At 39.7% G+C, this 19,367-nt stretch overlaps 1 pseudogene; it reads left to right on the forward strand.

The window, feature by feature from the left end:
• Window positions 1-7,712: 7,712 nt before the first annotated feature.
• On the forward strand, window positions 7,713-8,678 carry LOC122440935 (annotated as a pseudogene).
• The last annotated feature ends 10,689 nt before the right edge of the window (window positions 8,679-19,367 follow it).

Below are 19,367 nucleotides of genomic sequence, written 5' to 3' on the forward strand. Positions count from 1 at the left end.
AAGAAAAGGGAGGGTAAGTGAGGAAGTAAAGTAAAAAAAGGCTATTAATCTTACAAATATCTCCTGGAATGGCCAGTCTCAGAGAGAGGATGTGTTATTTTCTTCCTTCCTGTAGCCACCCACAGATGGACAGGGTATTGAACATGGCATTTTGGTTCAACATTCAGGCAGAGGGGAGGGTTTCCCAAGGCAGGCCATTATGTATAGACAGTATCCTTTCAGTGAACAAAAGCAATAGGAAGAAAAGTTTAAAGTCAAATAAACATGGGAGGGGGGACCGGGATGGGGAATACTTGTAAATCTATGGCTGATTCATATCAATGTATGACAAAACCCACTGAAATGTTGTGAAGTAATTAGCCTCCAACTAATAAAAAATTTTAAAAAAGTAATAAAGTCAAATAAACAGATCTAACATGGAGTCTCTAATAACACCACCAGATACTGTGATTTATTTGGACTTGGGTTTCTTCAATAACTCTTTAGCCAAATCCCTTTATTAAATTCTCTTTATTAAAATGACTAACTGGTTTCTCTTTTCTTGAGTGAACCCTGAATGATATTGTAGCATGGACATAAAGATATGTTTAGAGTTGTCTGTAATTGGAAGATGCAAATTATGCACAGAAAAAGGTGGTTATCAAGGATATGTCTTAGTTTGAGGTATGCACCTGGATAATAGGTGGTGATGTCATATTCTATTTGCTCTGTGGCTCCAGTGATGTCTGAAGGACATGAAGTCACACATGTCTTCACAATAAATTTATCTTTTACATTGTTTTAGGATTGCAAAGAGTCACATCAGCAAATAAAGTGGAAGTGAAAGTGTTGCTCAGTCGTGTCTGATTCTTTGTGACTCCATGGAAGTAGCCCGCCAGGCTCCTCTGTCCACGGAGTTCTCCAGGCAAGAATACTGGAGTTTGCAGCTAATCCCTTCTCCAGGGCATCTTCCCAACCAAGGGATAGAACCTGGATCTCCTGCTTTGCAGGTGAATTCTTTACCCTCTGGGACACCAGGGAAACCCTGGGGAGCTTCTCCCTTTTACTAGAAACAGCCTGATTAGGACTCCACTTGACTACCATGACTTCCTGTCTTCTGTCACAATAACTGAGTCTTAGGGCTCCTATTGAATTTTACAAGGTAATCCATTACTTCTTAGATGCATCACACCTCGTTTTTGTGGTAGTAATATTGGCCATTTGAAAGCTGAAATTTTAATTTACTCTGCATTTTTACTGCTTGATAAAATTACCTAACAACTTCCGTAGTGGTCCAGTGGCTAAGATTTCATGATCCCAATACAGGGATCCATTATCAGGGAGCATGCTAAGACCAGGCTAAGCTACATTCCGCAGCTAAGACCAGGCACTACCAAATAAGTTAATTAAACAAATAAGAAGAACTGAAAAAAAAAATCACCTGTCAACCATATTGATGAGAGACTTTGATATTAAAGAAAAGATATACTTGACAAAGGATAAATTCCTATTGGTTTTGTGGAGGAGATATCACCTAATAAAAATTACTTACATTATAAAAAGACTACAAATGTATCAGCATATCCATTTAAGCTAACATAAATGATAGTCGAATCTAGAAAAACCCAAAGTAATCCTCCTTTGTGTTTGTATGTGTGTATGGGTGGTTTAATTTGTAGTTTATGGTCTGTTAAATTTACCACCACCCATTTTCTTATTAAATCATATTAAATTCTCACAGCAAATCATTATAGAAAATGTTAAGTCCAAAAATTTTATGCTAGAAAGCACACACCTGAATACTAATCCTAGATACTCTACAATATTCATGAAAAGTTTTTCCACATTGTTCACAATTGATCAAATAGGAGTAAATACACTTTGTTTCTATGAATTCAGTAATTCAGATTGAAAAGATAAGGGAAACCATACAGTATCTGTCTTTCATTGTCTAACATTTCTCTTAGCATAATGCCCTCAATATTTATCTGTTTTGTAGCAAATATCATGACTGAATAATGTCCCATCGTATGTACTGAATGTCTTCTATCACATTTTCTTTATCCCTAATTCATCCATGGACACTAGGTTGTGTCCATTTTTTGCTCTTCTGAATGATGCTGTAATGAACATGGTTATCCAGTTATTTCTTTGGGATGGTTATGTTATCTCCTTTGGGCATACACACCAGAAGTGGAATTGCTGTATCATATGGCAGTTCTATTTAAAATTTTTGAGGAACCTTTATACTGTTTTGGTAGTGGCTGTACATTTCCATTCAACAGTACATGAGAATTCCATTTAGTACAAATCCTTGTTAGCTTTTGTTAACTCTTGTCTTTTTGATAGTAGCTAGTCTAATAGGTGAGAGGTGAGGAATTATTCTCAAGGTGTCAGATCCCAATATGTGATAAAACCCCTCACTCCCCAACCTATGTTATATTCCCCCTCCTCTTGTGTGTCTCCTCCTAGGGGCATAGATCTTGACATGATCACTTCTGCCTTTCTACCCAAATCCAGGTACAGTTTTGTTTTTTTTTTTTAAGAAAACTGTTTCTGACAATTTCCAGTTTGTTTTTGGTAAGAATATTGCCAAATATAGATGTATCTTTGATGTATTTGTGGTGGGATTTGAGATCAGCATCCTCCTACTTCACCATCTTGATGTCCTCCTGATAATGAAGATAATTTTAAGTGAGCATCTTGAAATACATATGTTAACCTGATGTTAGAAGCTGTCACCTTGAGTATAATACAAAACATCTTTCTGTTCAAATTTCTTATCTGTAGAATAGAGATAACAAAAGTTCTTAACTGAGAGGGTGGTTTAGAGGAATTAGCCAAAAGTACTTATTAGAACAATCTTAAGACATAGTAGTGAATAAATAACTGTAAAGTATCATATTCACCATGTTCATGGGCAAGTGCAGTGTTTCAACTAGTATACTTTTCAGGCAGAAAATTTTATTTTCCCCATCAGGAAATTTGTAGCCTTGTGAAACAGTATTTTTTACTCTCATGCATTATAATTCTTCATTTTTGATCACACAGAACCTTAAACACTCTAAGTTTAAACAGATAATATATGTGCATGGTAAGAAATAAAATCAATGTCTTTCCTATCATCTTCTGTGAGGGTGATATATTTCAAATTAATTAATTGTGTACTATTAGTACTTTATCCTGAATGCCTGACTTACCATGCCATTTTTATGTTTACACAGTGAGACCTTGACCAAGTCAAGATGGAAACTGAATATGATTTATTCATATATTAATGGTAGTACAGTGTAGGTAGAGATTAGGCACAGCTCTGTTTTGTATAACATTGGATAAATTATTCACTATACTATAATAAAAAGTGAAGACAATCTAACATTTATTTACCCAGTATTTTCCTCTTTCCTGGAAACCTTGTCTTCTATAGACATCTCCAAGAACTCCTGAGAGAGAAAAAAGGAATGATTTGCTTGTGTTTATTATTTTTAGAACCATCAATGGGATACACGTTTCCTCTAGTGGTAATTATAAGATTAAGACTTATAAAGGTTTGAGTTTAAAAAATTCTACAAGCAATAAAGTGATTTTTAAAAGTGTGGTTAGTTTCATCCATCTCATTAGGACTGATTCAAATGAATTCTTTTTAATGGCTGAGTAATATTCCATGGTGTATATGTACCACAGCTTCCTTATCCATGTTATCCAGGTTGGATGCATGAGACAAGTCCTCGGGCCTGGTGCACTGGGAAGACCCAGAGGGACAGGGTAGAGAGGGAGGTGTGAGAGAGGATTGGGATGGGGAATACATGTAAATCCATGGCTGATTCATGTCAATGTATGACAAAAACCACTACGATATTGTAAAGTAATTAGCCTCCAACTAATAAAAATAAATGGAAGAAAAAAAGTGTGGTTAGAAATCTCTCACGTTCACATCAGTGAATGTGAGAAGATTTCTTTTTCCTTCAGAATTCATCATGTAGGATGGACAGGGAAGAGCTAATCACTATTTTACCACATCCCTTGTAGTCCCCTAGAAAAAGCACATAAGCCAAAATTCACATTTTATTAAAGTCTTCCAGAGCTGAGAACACAAGAAAATCCAAACAAAGTAGATTCTGGAGTGAATTGATTCCTTTCTAGTTAGAAAATGTCAGAAATACTTGGAACATAATTATGTTACATTTGTCCATGGAATGTCTGCAGGTTGTCCTGATGTTGATGGAAGGGCTCTCCTAGTGTATCAGAAACCAGGGGTCTGCTTGAGACTACTTGACCTGAAGCTGTCGAGTGGGGTCTTCTTCCCTCTTGCTACTTTGTGTCCAAGGAATTTTTATTGAGATTGTGGTGGTGGGATGAATTTGGGAATATGCTGAAAAGCAGAACAGGACCTCAATCTGTCTACAAATAGCCCAGTGAGTGAGCTGAAAGTGAGCCTCTGCCAGCCAATCCTTGAGATGCCTGCAGCTCTTGCTGAAACCTTGATTGCAATCTTCTGGGAGGCCCTCTGAGATATTTAAGTATCAGTTACCAAATAATGTTAACTGATTACCAAATAATCAGTTTCCAGGCTTCCCTGGTGGCTCAGATGGTAAAGAATCTGACTGCAATGCAGGAGACCCAGGTTTGATCCCTGGCTTGGGAACATCCCCTGGAGAAGGGAAGGGCAACCCACTCCAGCATTCTTGCCTGGGAAATCCCATGAACAGAGAAGACTGGTGGGCTACAGTCCATGAGATGGCAAAGAGTGGGACATGATTTAGTGACTAACACTTTCACTTTACCAAATAATAATTAAAAATTGATAATTTTCTAATATGCCAATGTAACTCAGTTAGATAAAAAACTTACAAATGAAAATGCACTTAAATGAGCAGAAAAAAGCCTATATCTCTATCATATTAAATGACAACCCAAGCAAAGGCTAAGGAAATGAAAATAGGAAAATATCCTTGGAGATTAATATTAAATGAGAAAAGAGGAAGTGTATCACATTATTGATGTGGAACACCTAACGCTGCATAGACTCTGTGATTAGTACAATGGATTTACAGATATGACAATCACATGAGTGGTTAAATTGGGGAAATAAAAGGTCTGAATTTTGTATTAAGATCCTACACTGGAAAGTAAGAAGAAAGGAGTACAGGTGAATGTCCTCCTAAAGAGAGGAAGAATTCAAGCTCTTCCAAGGACATTCACTTTTCTCCTTTTCCTGTTTTGTTACCATTAACAAGTCTCCAGAGATTGGGACAACATAGACCAACTGGCTAATTACGAGCTTTGGGCAAGGAGCCCTAAGGTCATACCATTGTAAATACTTGGCCAGTGCCTCCAGTTCAATATATTTGCCTGTTCTGTATTGTGGCTCCATGCCTATGTTTCTGTCCTTTGTAGGAACCTGCATCAGAAGGTCCAGCCTGAGTCTGTCTTTCTGTCCATCCTGAGGAGAAGCCCTGAGACTTCATCACACACCAGGCAGGAGAGGGGCAGTGAGTCTGTGCTTCTTGATCATGCTTCAGCAGAGATGCCGCCTAGTCCAGTAAGTACAGAGGGGAGATGGGGATTGAAGATCGTTGGGATCATTCTTTACCACTCAAACAGAACTCAAACAGAACAGTTGGGATAGAAAGATGAGAAAGCACCTATATACAGAATTTTGGCATAGAGTTCTAGGAAGTTTATGTATTTGGTTCTGATTGGGTTGTGAGAACTCTCATGCAGAGTTCTGTTTCTGCTCTCCCTAGTTCTGGTTCTGGCTGGCATCTCCCCCAATAGAGCAGCAAATGGGTCTCTAAACTTCTCCTTGAGCACTTCAAATGATCCTGAATGTAGCAATGAGGAGGAAGTGGAGGAAGATGACATTAACCATAGTATCTATATCACATTTTTTTCAATTATATAATAGTGTGACATGCCAAAATAATGAACCTGAATTACCTTCAAGGAGAGGAAGTAAGAGAATTGCAGTTCCTTTATCTGGAAGAATTGACATGAAAATCTCTTAAATCAACATAAGAAGCTGGGTTCTGCCAGGGATGTGGGACCTTCCCTCAGTGCTGAACTCCTCATCTGTAAATAAGAGTGTTTATGATCAGGAAAGCAACACTACCAGGTCAACATCATTAATCATCAGAGAAATACAAATCAAAACCACAATAAGATATCACCACATGTTGGTTAGGACAATTATTATCAAACAAACAAAAGCCAAAAATTGTTGGTGAGAATTTGGAGAAAAGGAAACCTTTGTACATGCTTGATGCTAATGAATATTGGTACAGCCATGATGGAAGCAGTAAGGAATTTCCTCAAAAAGTTAAAAACTAATAGTGAATAAAATAGAATTACTGGGCTTCCCTGATGGCTCAGTGGTAAAGAATCCACCTTCCAACTGAGGAGACACAGGTTCAGTTCCTGGTCTGGGAAGATCACACATGCCCCGGGGCAACTAGACCCTGTGCCACAGCTACTGAGCCCAAACTCTGGAGTCTGTGCTCTGCAACAAGAGAAGCCCCTGCAATGAGAAGCCCACACACCACAACTAGAGAGTAGCCCCACTTGCTTCAACTAGAGAAAAACCCAGTGCAGCAACAAAGACTCAGCACAGTCAAAAATAAATTGGCAAGTAAATAAACTAATAAAAAGCAAGCTTTAAAAAAATTGAATTACAGTATGATCTAGTAGTCCCATATCTATGCATATACATGAAGGAAATGATCCAGCATCTTGGTTAGGTATATCAATACACATGTTTATTGCAGTGTTATTCACAATAGAAGGGGATTCCCAGGTGGCTCAGTGGTAAAGAATCCACCTGCCAATGCAGGAGACATAGATTCGATTTCTGGTTCAGGAAGATCCTTTGGAGAAGGAAATGGCAAGCCATTCCAGTATTCTTGCCTGGATAATCCCATGGATAGAGGAGCCTGGCAGGCTACAGTCCATGGGGTCACAGAGTGGGACATGACTGAAGTGACCAGGAACATACACATTCATAATAGAAAAGGTACATGGACAACTACAGTGTTTGCTGACAGATGAAAGGATCCAGAAAATGTGGTATATGTACATACTTACAAAATGCTTATAATATGCATAGTTTTTGATGATAGCCTGTTTGACCAGAGTGAGATGATAACTCACAGTAGTTTTGATTTGCATTTCTCTAATAATTAGCAACAATGAGCATCTTTCCATATGTTTGTTGGCCATCTGTATGTCTTCTTTGGAGAAATGGCTATTTAGGGCTTGTCATTTTTTATTGGGATGTATGTTTTTTCAATAATGTAGAATCCAGATGACACACTCACTCCTGCCTTTTTTAGAGCATTTATCAATATTTGAATGAAGGGAATAACTATCAATGTGTTTGAATAAAATAAGGTATCTTTAGTTGGTTCTTAAATGTTTAAAATTAGAATGACTTTTTTTGTTAAAGTAGGAAGGGTAAATCTTTTTCTATATTTTTTTCATAAAGAAGTAGGTTATTTTACTATTATTTCTAACATCCTTCTGTAACTCTTCATTTGAGTTTTTCTAAAGTAAATGAGTATAGTAAGACGAGAATAATAGAAACAAATTAGGAAATATTTCTAAGAAGATAAGACTTGTCACACTGAGAAATACTGCTGAAGGCACTGACCCCAAAGATGAATACCTTACTTGTGAATCACTTGAATCCAAAATATGGACAGAGAGCTGTATGTCCACGTCCTCCTTTCCTTTATTCCAACCTTCTCTTGTTCAAAAGGTGGTCAAGCTACACAGAACCACGAAATCTAACAAGTGTCTCAGAATTCTTCCTCATGAGACTCTCAGATGACCCAGAACTTCAGCCTTTCCTCTGTGTCCTCTTCCTGTCCATGTACCTGGTCACTGTGCTGGGGAACCTGCTCATCATCCTGGCCATCACCTCTGACCCTCACCTCCACACCCCCATGTACTTCTTCCTCTTCAACCTGTCCTTGGCTGACATCAGTCTCATCTCCACCACAGTCCCCAAGGTGATTGTGAACATCCAAACTTACAGCAGAGTCATCTCCTATTCAAGCTGCTTGACACAGATGTCTATTTTTATCTTTTTTTGCGTGTATGGATAGTATGCTTCTTACTGTGATGGCCTATGACAGGTTTGTGGCCATCTGTCACCCACTGCATTACATGGTCATCATGAACCAATGCACCTGTTGCTCCTCAGTTTTGGTGTCATTTTTTGTTAGCCTTTTGGACTCCCAGCTGCACAATTTGATTGTGTTACAAGTTGCCTGCTTTAAGGATGTGGAAATCTCTCATTTCTTCTGCGACCCTTCTGAAGTCCTCAAGCTTGCCTGTTCTGACACTTTGATCAATAACATAATCATCTATTTCTTTGGCACTATCTATGGTTTTTTTTTCCTATCTCAGGGATCTTTTTCTCCTACTATAAAATTATTTCCTCTATTTTGAGAGTACCATCATCAGGTGGAAGGTATAAAGCCTTCTCCACCTGTGGCTCTCACCTAGCAGTTGTTTGCTTATTTTATGGAACAGGCCTTGGTGTGTACCTCACCTCAGCCATCTCACAATCTCCCAGGAAGTATACAGCAGCCTCAGTGATGTACACTGTGGTCACCCCTATGCTGAACCCCTTCATCTACAGCTTGAGGAACAAAGACATCAAGAGTGCCCTATGCAGGCTTCTCAGCAAAGCAGGGTAATATCAGCTTCTGTGCAATTCTTCTTGAAATCTATTTTGAATTATGGATTGAAAAAATGAGTGAAACTAAACATGTAGACCAGCAAGATGGTTAGTTAGCATCACTGACTCAATGGACATGAATTTGAGCAAACTCTGGGAGACAGTGGGGGACAGAGGAGCCTGGTGTGCTGAGGTCCTTGGGGCCACTAAGAGTTGGATGCGACTTACTGACTGAATATTTTTTCAGTTCATGGTTTTGATTCCTCTCCAAGTTTCATATATGAATATTAATGAATACTAGGTCTTTTGATTTGTCTTTAATTGTATTGGGGGAATATTCTGGGATCTTTTGTATATCATATTGAATACATAATAAGTTCCTCTCAAAACCCTGGTATTCAAATGAAATGTACAACTCTTTTTATATACTTAAAATTTACATCCTCAGCTGAGTCCCTTTGCTGTTCACCTGAAACTATCACAACATTGTTAATGAGGATTCAGTTCAATTCAGTTGCTCAGTTGTGTCTCACTCTTCACAATCCCATCGATTGCAGCACACCAGGCTTCCCTGTTCATCACCAACTCCTGGAGCTTGCTCAAACTCATGTCCATTGAGTTGGTGATGCCATCCAACCATCTCATACTCTGTCGTCCCCTTCTCTTTCTGCCTTCAATCTTTCCCAGTATCAGGGTCTTTTCAAATGAGTCAGTTCCTTGCATCAGGTGACCAAAGTATTGGAGTTTCAGCTTCAGCATCAGTCCTTCCAATGAATATTCAGGACTGATTTCCTTTAGGATTGACTGGTTGGATCTCCTTGCAGTCCAAGGGACTCTCAAGAGTCTTCCCCAACACCACAGTTCAAAAGCATCAATTCTTTGGTGCTCAGCTTTCTTTATAGTCCAACTCTCATGTCCATACATGACTACTGGAAAAACCATAGCTTTGACTAGATGGACCTTTGTCAGCAAAGTAATGTCTCTGCTTTTCAATATGCTATCTAAGTTGATCATAGCTTTTCTCCCAAGGAGCAAGCATCTTTTAATTTCATAGCTGCAATCACCATCTGCAGTGATTTTGGAGCCCCCCAAAGGAAAATCTCTCACTGTTTCCATTGTTTCCCCATCTATTTGCCCTGAAGAGATGGGACTGGATGCCATGATCTTAGTTATCTGAATGTTGAGTTTTAAGCCAACTTTTTCACTCTCTTTCACTTTCATCAAGAGGCTCTTTAGCTCTTATTCACTCTCTGCCATAAAGATGATGTCAACTGTGTATCTGAGGTTATTGACATTTCTCCTGGCAATCTTGATTCCAGCTTGTGCTTCATCCAACCCAGGATTTTGCATGATGCACTCTGCATATAAGTTACAAAAGCAGGGTGACAATATACTGCCTTGACCTACTCCTTTCCCAATTTGGAGCCAGTCTATTGTTCCATGTCTAGTTCTAACTACTGCTTCTTGACTTGTATACAGATTTCTCAGGAGGCAGGTAAGGTGGTCTGGTATTCGCCTCTTTTAAAAAATTGTCCGCAGTCTTTGTGATCCACACAGTCAAATGCTTTGGCATAGTCAATAGAGCAAAAGTAGATGTTTTTCTGGTTTTCTCTTAATCAGCTATATCCCAATACAAACTAACAAGTTAAAAGAAACTAATCTCAAGGAATACCATACCAAAAAAAAAATTTGCATCCTTATCCACGGTTCTTTTAGGTAAGTAGAATAGGAAAAAGGAGTCCAGAGTGGTGGTGGCTAAAGGACAAAGAAAGGAAAGCCTGTGAAAATAGAACAAAGGAAGGTCTCAGGACCACAGTGAGAACTTCAGGTAAAACAAACAGCCCTCCTGGCTAGTTCAATGTACATAGGGCAGGCTCAGGGGGAGGAGAAAAAATATATAAAAAGAGGAGCCAAAATTGAGCTGCTTGACTTTTCACTTCGCTTCTTTTGAGTCAGTCTGCCCTCACTCCTTGAGGATGTATTTTTCTTTGCTTGCCAAATAAAACTGAGCTGTAACCAAGTTGTAACACTGGTCCATCTGTTGCTTCAAATTCTTGCTGTGGTGAGACAGAACCAAGGAAATTACACACTCCCCCAACATCTCAGGTGCTATTTCTCAGATTTAACCTGGCTGAAACAACCGTGGCTTGGCCCCCATGAGGTGGAGGCCAAGCGCAGCAGAAGCCCAAATTGGTGAAAGCTCCTGCGGTGGAAGCTGAATGTGAAGAAGACCCAGCTCAGGGGAAGTGACAGGAAGCCCAGCGTGATGGAAACCAGGACAGCAAAACCAAACTCTGCAGAAAGTTCATGCAGCGCAGTCTCAGATTCCAGGAGACCTCCAGTTAAGGTAGGAGGTCCTTGTTCCTATGGCTGGAAGGACATATGGCTAACAAAATCTTAATTCCTTTACAATCTCTCATTTCTTGTTTCCCTGAACCCCCTGTGAACAGGCGAGTGGCACTGGTGCAGCTGAGGGACTCTGACAGGGGCTACTCCCTAGTGTGTCCCAAAGGCTCCACCATCTGCTGTGCCCTAGTAGCTGTTGCCCAAGTGGGTGAGGATTCTTCTGTCCTTAATCTCCTTTGTGCCAAGGATCAGGCCAATGAAAACTGTGAGCACAGGTCAGGTATTTAGCAGATTTTCCAGCAGGTTATGAAGGGGATTCCTTGGTATGCTTCTCCCACTGCTTTTCCCTCCCATCCTTCAGCTCCTCTCTCCATCTATGCCACTGCTTACAAAGTATGGGGAAGGTCTTCATCTTCCCATTTCTGAAAGTTGTGTTTGATACTGATTATCTAAGATTGGGTACCTAAGTCCCACAACTGTGGGACTATTAGTTGTGGGACTGTGCCCAGTCTCAGCAATAACTCAGGAGCCCAAAGAGAACCCAGTTGCCTTCCTGAAAGGCTAAAAGAGGCATTCCAAAAATTTAGGAATCTGGACTTAGATTCTTACAAGAGACAGGTGGTTTAAAAAGACAAATTTCTGTCCCAGTGTGCATCAGATGTCAGGATAAAGTTACAACAGCTATAGCAGCAGGACCCTGCTGCCTTTTTAGTTGAGATGGTCCAGACAGCCGCCAATACCTTTTATAACAGAGAACAGGAGAGGGAGTCCAAGGCCCAGGAAAGAGAAAGAAAGAAAGAGACAAGGCATGCCCAGATGCTGGCCCCCCACCAGGGAAGCCCTATGGCAAACCCTGAGTCCTTGAAGGACAAGGCATGAGGCCAAAGCCTAATCTGTATATAGGTGAGACATTGGGCCAAAGAGTGTCCAAACCATGACACGTCTCCTAAAATGGTTTGCTATAAACTTGGGTTATCTGGCTTTCTTTGATTAACAATCATCTTTTGATGTTCAGACTACCTACCCTTTGTTGCAAAACTTCTATATAACAGGTTCCTCCCCTTGCCTCCTCCAAGCACTTCTCTCAGGGTTACTAGAGATGCTGTCTTCCATTCTTGAAGTCCTAAAAATTTCTGCCAAATAAAACATAACTCTCAAATTTTAGGCTGTGAATATTTTTTAGGTTGACACTTCCATACTTACCTTGTGATACTGGGATGGGCCTCTTGAAATCACTGTGTTATTTTCCATATGGCTTTCTTCTTACATACTTTAGATAATAGTAAGTTTCACCCCACTTGAAGTTAAGTTCACTACTCCCTATATACCCCTAAAGAGTTAGTCATTCCTGTCCGACTCTTTTGTGACTCCATAGACTGTATCTCTATCCATGGAATTCTCTAGGCAAGAATACTAAAGTGGGTTGCCATTCTCTTCTCCAGGCTTTATATCATTAAGCTCTTAGTATTTATTGTGTTGCAGAAACCAGTGATAGAGAACCCAAGCACCACACTTGGAGAGTTGGAGAACTCAAGTTTATTATGCCAGTGGGCCCAGAGGAGTTACCACTCCAAGCTCTCAGCCCCAAACAAGTGGTTACAGAGTATTTATAGACAGACTATAGTGAAAGAATATGTCAAGGCTGTATATTGTCACCCTGCTTATTTAACTTATATGCAGAGTACATCATGAGAAATGCTGGGCTGGATGAAGCTCAAGCTGGAATCAAGGTTGCAGGAGAAATATCAATAACCTCAGATATGCAGATGACACCACCCTGATGGCAGAAAGTGAAGAAGAACTAAAGAGCCTCTTGATGAGAGTGAAAGAGGAGAGTGAAAAATTTGGCTTAAAACTCCACATTCAGAAAACTAAGATCATGACATCTGGTCCCATGACTTCATGGGAAATAGATGGGGAAACAATGGAAACAGTGAGAGATTTTATTTTTGGGTGGGAGGGTCCCTCCAAAATCACTGCAGATGGTGACTACAGCCATGAAATTAAAAGACACTTGCTCCTTGGAAGAAAATCTATGACCAACCTAGACAGAATATTAAAAAGCAGAGACATTACTTTACCAACAAAGTTCCATCTAGTCAAGGCTATGGTTTTTCCAGTAGTCATGTGTGGATGTGAGAGTTGGACTATAAAGAAAGCTGAGTGCTGAAGAATTGATGCTTTTGAACTGTGTTGTTGAAGACTCTTGAGAGTTCCTTGGACTGCAAGGAGATCCAACCAGTCCATCCTAAAGGAAATCAGTTCTGAATATTCATTGGAAAGACTGATGCTGAAGCTGAAACTCCAATACTTTGGCTATCTGATGTGAAGAACTGACTCATTGGAAAAGACCCCAATGCTGTGAAAGATTGAAGGCATGAGGAGAAGGGGACGACAGAGGGTGAGATGGTTGTATGACATCACTGATGAAATGGACATGAGTTTGAGTAGGTGCCAGGAGTTGGTGATGGACCAGGAAGCCTGGTGTGCTGCAGTCCTTGGGGTTGCAAAGAGTTGGACACGACTGAGTGACTGAACTGAGCTCTGTGCATTGAGCTCTCAAGGCCATACAGGAGGAAATAATAATTAGCCAGTGCCTTCAGCCTTTCAGGGTACCGTTCTCAGTTAGACTTCATATCTGTGTCTCCTCCACCAAGAGTCATCATCTGCATAAGGGAATTCATACCTGAGTCTGTCTTCCTGCCCAGCCTGAGGACAGAGCCTTTGCTGTCATCATTCACCAGGCAGGAGAGGACAGTGAATCCAAGCTCCTAGGTCATGACACAGCAGAGGTACTGCATGGTCCAGTGAGTGCCTGGGTTGATGATGGATGGGGGAGAGGCTCTGGGAATTGTTTTCTTATCAAGACAAGCACAATGGGTTGGTGTAGACAGATGAAAGGACACTGATAGGCAACATTTCAGCTCAGAGGCCTGTGCAGTTTATGTTCTTTTTTCTGTTGGAGATTTCCAAACTTTTACTCAGAATTCTGCTCTTCTTTGCCACTGTTTCTGGCATCCACAGGCATTGCCCACACTGGAGTAGACAATGGATCTTTTTGAACCATCATCCAAGAACTCCAAAATGATCACAAATGTCATAATGGTGATGATGATGATGAGAGTAACCATAATATTACAAAACTTTATTTTTTTTAATTGAAGTATAGTTGATTCCCAGTTTTGTGTTAATTACTGCTGTATGCCAAAGTGATTCAATTACAAATATATACTCATTCTTTTTTAATATTCTTTTCTATTACGGGTCATCATAATATATTGAATATATTAATAGTTCCCTGTGCTATATGGTAGGACCTTGCTGTTATATCTATTCTGTATATACCAATTTGTGTCTGCTAATCTCAAACTACCAATCCATCCCTCTTCCACTTCCCTCCCACTTGGCAACCACCAGTCTTTATGTCTGTGATTCTGTTTCATAGATAAGTTCATTTGTGTCATATTTTAGATTTCACAGTAAAAGTGATATCCTTTGGTATTTGTTCTCTTTCTGACTTACTTCACTTAGTATATAGTCTCTAGTTGCAACCATGTTGTTGAAAATGGTGTTATTTTGTTCTTTTATGGCTGAATAGTTATTTCATTATGTATATGAACCACATCTTCTTTATTCATTCACCTGTCATTAGGCTGTTTCCATGACTTAGCTGTTGTAAACAGTGCTGCTATGAACATAGGGGTGTATATATCTTTTTGAATTATAGTTTTGTCTGGATTCTTGCCCAGGAGTGAGATTGCTGGATCACATGGTAATTTTATTTTTAGTTTCACAAAGTGTCATTGAAGCTTTCCTTGCAACAGGCTCTGATCAATGTGTGTGTAGTTTTTAAAGTTTTATCTGCATACCCTTAAAATAGAAGTATACACATTCTCATTATTTTACAGTTGAGGAAAGGAGCACAGTTTTCTTATTTAATTTGGCCCCGGGGTAAAAAGGAGTGGTCAGGTGTGGATCTGAGCAGTGAGATTATTTACAAGGCACAGAGCGCAGGGTGATGTCTTTCCACACAATTTAGTTTCATGTGACTTTTCAGCTCTTGACATGTGGCTAGTCCAAATTGAGGTGTGCCATCAGTATAAAATAGCAGCTTTTGAAAATATACAAAAATATGTAAAATATCTCAAATTTGTGTACTGGTGAAATTTTAATATTTTTTATATAATGGATTAAGTAAAATATATATATTTTTTAAATACCTAACTCACTTATTTGGCTTTCCTGGTGGCTCAGTGGTAAAGAATCTGCCTGCCAAGAGGAGACCCAGGTTTGTTCCCTGGGTCAGAAACATTCTCCGGAGAAGGAAATGACAACCCACTCCAGTATTCTTGTCTGGGAAATCCCATGGACAGAGGAACTTGGGGGGATACAGTCCATAGGGTCACAAAAAGAGTCAGTCATGCCTTAGCAACTAAACAACAACAAATGTGTATGTATAACTGATTCACTGTGCTGTACAGCAGAAAGTAGCACAACACTGCAAATCAATTAGACTCCAATAATAAAAAAAATTAAGTTGTAAGACATTCAGATGGTGTGGCGGAAAATTGCTTGCTATGAGGGGGAACCCACATAAACAGTGACCAGAAGTATCAAAAGTGAAGTGTTCTCTGCAAAAGAGAAACACAAGAAGTGAGAAAGCAAATAGGTTTTTCCCATGTAGTGCCAAAAGCTTGATTCAGTTTTAATCTATTACTCATTGGGTCAGAATGCCCATGCCTTTGGTGGCATTTCTGAGGGCAATGGATGCTATCACAATGGGGGACTGTTGCCTGGCAACAGTTCTCATGGTGAAAGTGAGGCATATATACTTGTGTACATAAATATATATATATATATATATATATATATATATATACATATATATATAATAAAATATATATATTTTATTTATATATTTATATATATTTTATATATATATATTTTATATATAATAAAAATATATATATATATTTTAAACAAAAACATGGGAGAACAAATCCACACTTTTATTTGCTTTTCAAGAAGTTTAAAATCCTTGAAGGGCACAGCATCACTTGGATTCTGTGTCTAATGGCCTTTAGCGGGAAGGTTGCTTCAGAATTAGACACGAACTATGCCACAGCTTGTCATGAGCTTGAGTCATCTTTCCCCAATCTGGATTTGTTAGGTTTTCCACCAGGAGTTACTGTGTTGTTCTTCCTTTGTACACACAAGCACATTTCTTGCCAAGATAGAATTCCGTTTCATCTCAAGCATACACACCTTCAATTTTCAGGATAACTGTGTGCTCCCTCTGGTTTTGTAGACCCTACTTACAGCCAGCAAAACCAGCCTTGGATTAGAGCCCTCCAGACATATTTGTCATTTTAGGTAGAAGTCCTGTTCCCAGCAGGCCTCCACAGGGTCCAAGATGGCTGAAAGACAGGAGGCATACATGTTTGTCCCTCTTTTCCTTTGTCCAAGAACCGTCACAAGATTATAGAGGGTACCTTGTTCAAATTGAGTGGGATTCCCTCAATGATCCCAGTACAGTACAAGAACATGCAGACAGAGGAGCGTAGGATATCATTCACTTGCTGGACATGTGCCCCAGCCAGGTGGCCCTATGGCTCCCTCCACTTTTATTTATTTTTAAAAATTGTTGATATGTTGTTGATATGTTTTTCATTTTTATTGAGTTCAAGAAGTTTTCTTTTCATCTTTTTTTTGTTGTTGTTGTTGAATGGCATGTGGGATCTTAGTTCCCCCACCAGGGATGAACCCATGCTGCCTGCTGGGGAAGCACCGAGTCTTAACTACTCGACTGCCAGGGAAGTTTCTTTCCTCTACTTTTATTATTTTTTTAATAATTTATTTTTTAATTGGCATGTAATTGCTTTACAGAATTTTGTTGGTTTCTGCCAAACATCAAGATGAATCAGTCATCAGTATACATATGTCCCCTTCCTGCCCAACTATTACTGTAATTTGTGTCCCAGTGTTGACTGATGACATGAAGGTTTGCTAACTGGGGCATTTCAGCAGATATTTAAATTAATTCAGAATCTATGTTGAAGAGATGCAGAAGTGGCCCTTATTTTTGTTCTATAAATTCATTTTAGTAAATTTTGGCTTTCCAGTTGGGTCAAGTTGTATGCCTCTGTTTCAGTTTTTTACTTCCTTCTCAGTATCCAAGTTTCTTTCTCCCTCTCTTCCGTCTCTTACTCTCTTTTTATTTATTTGTTTTTCAAATCACTGGATATATTTTAAGGGAGGTCTTCTCTATCCCACTTGTATTTATAGATTTCTTTCTCTAAGAGACCGAATTCAGCATCTTCAGGGTTAGGGACCACCCCATTCATTCCCACCATGATAATGGTTGTTTTACAGGGTTTGTATACCCTGTTTTTAATTCAGCTTTGAAGTAATCCCTTTGCTGTGCTACAGGGACTCCATGGATGTTTCTCCCTATAATCTCAAGGATCTGGATCTTTGTTACGACAAAGGCATGGGCAAGCTTAGTAACAGAGATGTTCAAAGATTCTGGTCTGTTATTAGGAGTGTAGACCTCAATGTGACATGTGATGCCTGCTTTTTTCTTCTCTTCCCTTCTTTCCCCCTCCCTCTGCTCTCAATTCCCTAATGATCACTCTTTCCTGAGAAACGATGGAATGGACCTATGTCTTGCCCAGGGCATACTCTTTCCCCTGAACACCCAAAGACACTATTGTCTGGTTAAATGACACAACTAGTCAGGCTATGAGTTCTTCCCCTGGGGCTTCCCTGGTGACTCAGCAGTAAAGAATCTGCCTGCCAATGCAAGAGACACAGATTCAATCCCTGGTTCGGGAAGATCCCACATGCTGCAGAGCACCTAGGCCAATGCACCACAACAATTGAGCCTGTGCTCTAGACCCCAGAGCTGCAGCTACTGAAGCCCATGTGCCCTAGAGCCTCTGCCCTGCAGCAAGGGAAGCCACTGCAATGAGGAGCCTGTGCTCCGCATCTAGAGAGTAGCCCCCACTCACTGCAACTGAAGAAAAGCCTGTGCAGCAACGAAGACCCAGCAGAGTCAAAAGTAAATAAATAAATAAGAAAAAAGAGTCCCCCCCCCCCGCCCCGACCCTAATGTCAGTAACAGCTTTATTCTAAGACACGCAGACAGCTCTGAGCCAAGACACAAGACCTGGGGCCACAGAAAAAAGATATGATCCTATACTTTTGTCTCTAATCGCCAAATAATTATTGAAACTCCTAAATTAGGTTATTTAGATCTGTAAGAGAGGACTGAAAGGCCTCAACAAATGCAGCACAGTGAAGCGAGCAGGTGGTCGCTTTAAGTGTCTGCTTGCCATTAAGCAACAGAGCCTAGTGACAAAGCCAGACCAAGAGCATAAAGACTTCTGATGGTGGTGATTACTGCCCTAGTGCCCCATTTGCTGTAGTGGACACTTTTCAGAAATAAGATAGACTCTCACCCCAAATTTAACTTGGATGGATAGACTGAAAATGCCACACATATAAGAGGATATAAAAAGCTTTACTCTTCTTCCTCTCCTGGGCATGTACTCTGAGAAATCCATCATTGAAAAAGACACATGTACCCCAATGTTCTCTGCAACACTATTTACAATAGCCAGAATGTGAAAGCAACCTAGATGTTCATCGACAGATAGATAAAGAAGTTATGATAGACATATTCTATGAAATATTACTCAGCCATAAAAAGGAACAAATTTGAGTCAGTTCTAGTGAGGTGAATAAATCTAGAGACTTCCAGAGTGAAGTGAGTCAGAAAGAGAAAAACAAATACAGTATCTTAAAGCATATTTCTGGAATCTAGGAAGATGGTACTGATGAGCCTATTTGCAGGGCAAGAACAGAGATGCAGACATAGAGAACAGACTTGTGAACACAGCAGAGGAAGGAGAGGGTGGGATGGATGGAGAGAGTAGCATTGAAACATATACATTACCATATGTAAAATAGATAGCCAGTGGGAATTTGCTGCATGGCGTAGGAAGCTCAACTAAGTCCTCTGTGACAACTTTGAGTGGTGGGTTGTTGGGGGGAGTGGTGTTCAAAAGGGAGGGGATGTATGTACACTTATGGCTGCTTCATGTTGTCGTATGGCAGAAACCAACACAACATTGTAAAGCAATTATCCTCCAACTGAAAATAAATTAAAAAACATTTTACTCCTCATATGAAGATCTCTCTGTATAGAGCATAGTGGTTTTAAGTTGGTCTGAAATGGCATGAGCGTTCAAATAAAGTGGCTTGAGTTTAAATTTTTTTAAATTGTGGTCAGATTCTCATTAGTTATCTATTTTATACATAATAGCAATAGTGTATAGCTCGGGGAATTTTACTCGGTGCT

Source organism: Cervus canadensis, chromosome 4 (genome assembly GCF_019320065.1).
Source record: "Cervus canadensis isolate Bull #8, Minnesota chromosome 4, ASM1932006v1, whole genome shotgun sequence".
In the NCBI taxonomy this organism is placed as follows: domain Eukaryota; kingdom Metazoa; phylum Chordata; class Mammalia; order Artiodactyla; family Cervidae; genus Cervus; species Cervus canadensis.